Here is a 6,164-nt window from a genome sequence, read left to right as displayed (position 1 = left end):
AGATATAATTTTTGGTTGAACAAAGAAAAGGAGTTACAATGGTGATTTAAAATCTCCTGCCAGATATAAGATGGTAAAAGGTTTTGGAGAATTTGGAATTGTCTTGACCGTTTTTTATTAAGTGAGTTTAAAGTTCTATATAAATCAAATATCTCTATGTTAAGAATTTCAGTCTTGGCTATGTTGGCTAACTCTCTCTCTCTCTCTCTCTCTCTCTCTCTCTCTCTCTCTCTCTCTCTCTCTCTCTCTCTCAAAAAAAAAGATAAACAAGATGCCAAGTCCATGCGCCATGTGAAAAAGAAATAAAAAAATTTTAGTTAAAAAAACTGGGCGCGCTGCTAAGTTTCAAAATTACAATGCACCTTAAAGTAACATTAATTAATTTAAACACAAAACATATTTTAACTGTAATGAGTTTAAAAGTAACAATTTAATTTTAATATTGTTAGAATATTATTTAGCAGCGCTCCCAGTTTTTTTAACTAAAATTTTTTTATTTCTTTTTCACATGGCGCATGGACTTGGCATCTTGTTTATCTTTTTTTTTAAAAGATAAGTTTTTTTATGGTACGATTCTACATTTGCAAATTTAAATTTTTACTGATTCATTATACGACTCTATATATGTCTGCAACTTTAATTTTCCACTGGTACAAGTTTCTACTTTCACTTGGCGCAATTTTTTTTTTATTTCATTACTTTTGTTACGATTGTACATGGGTTTATAATCGATAATTTTTCATACAATTCTATTGTACATGGGTTTGCAATGTAGGATTCTACATAAGTTTGCAATGGATAATTTTTAATACAATTCTACATGGGTTTGCAATAGTTAATTTTTCATAGGATTCTACATGAGTTTGCAATGGTTAATTTTTCATAGGATTCTACATAGGTTTGCAATGGGTACGATTCTACATGGGTTTGCAATGGTTAATTTTGCCTAGGATTCTACATGGGTTTGCAATGATTAATTTTTCATAGGATTCTACATGGGTTTGCAATAGGATAGGATTCTACATGGGTTTGCAATGGATAATTTTTGTTAATGGCGTGCCCTTAACTGGTCGCCTTTTTTTACCTTTTTTTAAAGGTGAGTTTTTAGAGATTATTAAATTAGACTCTGCTAGACATTCGGTTATCACGGAACACATTCTAAACGAACAACATACATTTGACTGGGACAATATTAAAATTATGGATCATGAAAAGAATTACCAAAAAAGACTAATATCTGAAATGATCCACATTAAAGAACAGAAAAATGGAATTAATTTAAATACAGACACCGAATTGTTAGACAGTAGTTATTTTGACATACTTAAAAAATTTGCTGAATCATAATTTAGAAAAAACATTGGTAATAAATAAATACATCACGCTCTCTATTTTGACATTTGGTATTCAGACTTCGCAACACACACTTGAAATATCGGGGAAAAGGACTTGTTAAAACGATAATGTAAGTTGAAAGATTTTTTAATATTTTCTGACATTGATTTAATTCGCGTATTATATCCGTAGCATGCTCAAATGTCGCATAACTTGGCATCTCAGACCAATCGCCTTGCATATCTATTGGTCAACAGCGAAGAATCGTTTCAATTTTATATTTTAATATTTAACTAACTTTGTATTTTTAACATCTAACTTTATATTTTAATATTTAATTTTTATGTATTGATAAAGACTGTAGTGCAGTCGAAACGTTTACAATTTATATCGATTCTGTAACGGAATGTTAATTTAATGATTTAACTATTAATAAAAAAATTTTTACATCTTATTTATTTGCTCGTTTAGTTGGCCTACTATATATGATTGTTTAATTTTGTTTAATTTATACGAGCCTTTCATTAATTAATTATAAATATATATATATATATATATATATATATATATATATATATATATACTATATACTTACCGATCGCAGATATATTTTCTACATTTCTGTTTGCTCAGTTGCGAGCTCACGAGGCGAAACAGATTCTTTATGCACGCGAAATGCCCGACACTGTTTTCGTCCTCCACGTACAGCAAATTGACGTGTCTTTCTCTTTTCTGCTCCGAAAGACGTAGCGGAACGATGTTCTCGTTCTCAATGATGTACACGTATTTCCGCACGTGCACATATTACTTTCAGCACTCTTACATGTTTTGACACATGTACATATCAATTTCTGTGACATCATTTTTATATGTGACATTATTCTTATATGTTAATTATTGCTTAATATAGTTGAATATGGTACGAACGCGGTTCGAGTAAGGTTCGAACGTGGAACATATCAATTTCTGTGACATCATTTTTATATGTGACATCATTCTTATATGTTAATTATTGCTTAATATAGTTGAATATGGTACGAACGCGGTTCGATTAAGGTTCGAACGTGGTTTGGACGTGGTTGAACGTTGTTTGATTGACGTTCGGACGTGGTTCAGACGTGGTCGATCGACGTTCGGACGTGGTTCGAACATGGTTGATTGACGTTTGATAGACGTTCGGACATGATTCGGATGTGGTGCGATCGATGTTCGAATGTGGTTTCGATTGTAAATATAATTCTTTTTTATCATAAGACTTTTTGTCTTCTTATCTCAAGTACGGAGTCAGCATTCATGCATCCCCTACTCTTTTTAATGAGAGTCTTTTTAATCCTGCGGTGTCTGCGATTCATCTGTCATAAAAATTCTGACAGTCACAGAATACATTTAAAAAAATGGAGTGTAAAGAAATTATTATTAGTGATGATGAGGTGATGGATGTGGACAATAAGGTAATCCATGTGGACAATGAAGTCATGATCCTTGATGAGGAAGAAGTGCATGATGACGGATCGAGCATCGAAGAAGGGTCAGACAATGAGTCCTTGGAAGCTGGGTCAGATACAGAGATTGTCCCGTTCCAAGATTCCGATTATGATAATGAGTGCAGCGACATCACTCGAGATCACCGTGCGCAACATCTCGACACAGCGGAGATCCTCACCATGGACGATGAAGTTTGAATATGTTCGATACATGTTTATTATTGTCCATGACCTGGTAAAATGTTGTGTTTCATGAGATTTTGAGATCTGTACGCGAAATTGATGTCGTTCGTACTCACAGAACGGGACGATACGAACAATTGCTGGAGCGGTGGTGCAGCGATTGCAACAACCCACTGGATATTATGTTCATCAGAAATATATGTCCAGCGTGCAATTCATGTAAGTATTAAAATATTTATTAATTAATAAAATAAAATATATATAATTATTTAAATTTCTTTCTATGATGCAGGAGTTACTCGCTGCCTCGCAATTGCCGCCGTCGCCATCGCCACCGCTGCGCCCGTCAACGCTGCGCAATGGTACAGCTCACTGGATACCATGTTCACCTAGAATATTTGTCCAACGTGCAATTGATGTAAGTACTTTTTAAATTATTGATTAATTAAAAAAATATATAATAAATTTTTCTATAATGTAGGAGTTGCCGCACCACCTGATCAAGCTTTCAAGGACTCATTGTCTGGCTTTTCTTCCGCATCAAGGATCACGACTTTATCATCCACATGGATCACCTCATCGTCCAAATCCATCATAAATTTAAAAAATGTACATATTATATATATATATATATATATATTTTGTTATAATGTATATTATATTGTATATTATAGTTTATATTTTAATTTTTATATCTTATATATTTCTGTATATTGTATATATTATATTTTATATTTTATATTACGAGGGTTACTATTTATATTTCGAGAATAAAAACAAAAACAAATAGTTAAGCTGCAAATATATTTTTATTGTTTTTTAAAGTACTCGCCACGATGATCGATACACTTTTGCATACGCTTAAACCAATTTTCAAAGCATTTATTCCATTCCGAATGAGGTATCTCCAAAACATGATTTTTGAACGCTTCAATAGCTTCTTCGAGCAATGAAAAACGTTGACCACGCAGTTTATTCTTTACGGATGGGAATAAAAAGAAATCATTGGGTGCCAAATCAGGGCTGTACGGCGGATGACCCATCAATTCGATGTTTTGAGTGCTCAAATAGTCTCTTGTTTAAACCGATGTGTGAGAGCTCGCATTGTCATGATGAAGAACAATCCGACGTCTCTTGTTTGTTTTCCTTATTTCACCGAAGATTTCTGGCAAACAGATGGTTGTGTACTACTCAGAATTTACTGTTCTACGATCCTCTATAGGCACTGTTGCAATATGACCAGTTTTTCCGAAGAAACAAGCCACCATTTTCTTTGAAGTGCTTCGTGCGCGAACAACTTTTGTTGGATTTGGTTCATCTTGGAACACCCATACAGTCGACTGCTACTTACTTTCGGGCTCATACGAATATATCCATAATTCGTCACCTGTCATGATTTTATAAACGTCTTTTGAAGCACCGCGATTGTATTTCTTAAGCATTTCTTTGCACCAATCGACACGAGCCTTTTTTTGAGCGATTGTCAAATTTTGTGGGATCCAACGCGAACATAACTGTCGCACAACTAAGTGTTCATGTAAAATCGCATATACCATATGTAGGATGTTGGATTTATAACGATTTATTGAAGGACAGCAAATAGTACAGATCGCTCGCGAAGTGTTCTGTTCTCATACACGCATTTATCACGCATTCATCACGCATACACATACATGTCCATTATTTGGCTTATTTTCAAGTTTGGAATCTTGTTTTAAAAATTGTCTTCGCGTTCTTTTCTTGTCGCTCTCTTCTATCACTCATCCATCACGTGCACACACTCGCTCACGCATACTACATGTGTACTTTATTCATTCCCACATATATGCTGGTGAAACTAATGCTTAGGGATGCCTCAATCTCACAATAGGTTACATGACGATCTTGCTTAATCATTTCGTGCACAGCATCGTTGTTTTCTGGCACTACAGCCGATTTTGGACGACCTTCACAAAACTCGTCGGACAGCGAACTACGACCACGATTGAATTCACTATACCAGCGATACACAGTGGTTCTTGATGGAGCTCCATCACCAAAAGTCAAATTAAGTTGATTGATGCACTCTTGTTGTGATAATCCACGTCGAAAGTCGTAAAAAATCATCGCACAAAAATGTTCACGATTCAGTTCCATCTTTTGCCAAGACGAAACTTTCAACTAAATATAAAATAAACAAATAGCGTCCGAATGACAAAATGTTCTGAGTACGTATATCGTCAAAAATGTCAAACTTTACGATGGAACCGTCAGATGGATTCACATGATATCAGTGTTGCCAGTTCCCGAAATATAAATAGTAACCCTCGTATATATATTTCATATTTTAATTTTTATATTTTATATATATTTTTAATTTATACGCACACATACACACAAATGTAAATTTATACATATTTAATAAATTAAAAAATATTATCAAATAAGTAATTATTTTAGATTAAAATGTCCTTACCTCTTGTTCCCTTTTAAATTATAAGTATATGGACTAAAAAATTAAAATATAAATTAAAATCAAAGTGATAAATATAAGGCCAACTTATCGAGCTGAATATTCGAGATGTTCAGTCAACTACCATTTATTACATGTATAAATTATAAAACTACAGTCATTATATTAAAACTAACGCAAATTACAATCATTCTATAAACGTTTCGACCGCACGCGGTCTTCTTCAGTATAATTATTGAAATATAAATTCTTACAATTCACATAATATCGAAATTTAATTATAGTTATTCAGAATCAAGAGTTTTTGAGCAATTAACGCGTGTTTCAATCCGTCCTGTCCAACAATGTTCGCCTCGATATGATCCCTGATTTTGTTCAGATCTCGGATAGTTTCATCATTATTATGCGAGAAATTAACCCGTTCCGTAGGCGCTGCGATTAATAAAAAATTACCGATCAACGTATGTCCAAATTATAATATGTATCCCCTACAATTGGTAGTATGCTTACCTATCATCGTTCTTCTTGACAATTTTGCTACTTATTAACAGTTATTAAGGATGACACATAACAAACCAACAATACAGAAAGACAGCTCATTTTAAACTCTACTTGATCGGAGAGCGTGCGTGTTTATATATGATCTAATATCTATGTTTTACTCGTTAATGTCCTATTTGTCCTATTATTATTTCTTGTTCGCTAATATA

The sequence above is a fragment of the Nylanderia fulva genome, unplaced genomic scaffold (assembly GCF_048542155.1).
Source record: "Nylanderia fulva isolate GAGA-0341 unplaced genomic scaffold, ASM4854215v1 Scaffold186, whole genome shotgun sequence".
In the NCBI taxonomy this organism is placed as follows: domain Eukaryota; kingdom Metazoa; phylum Arthropoda; class Insecta; order Hymenoptera; family Formicidae; genus Nylanderia; species Nylanderia fulva.
This window is presented reverse-complemented; position numbering follows the sequence as displayed.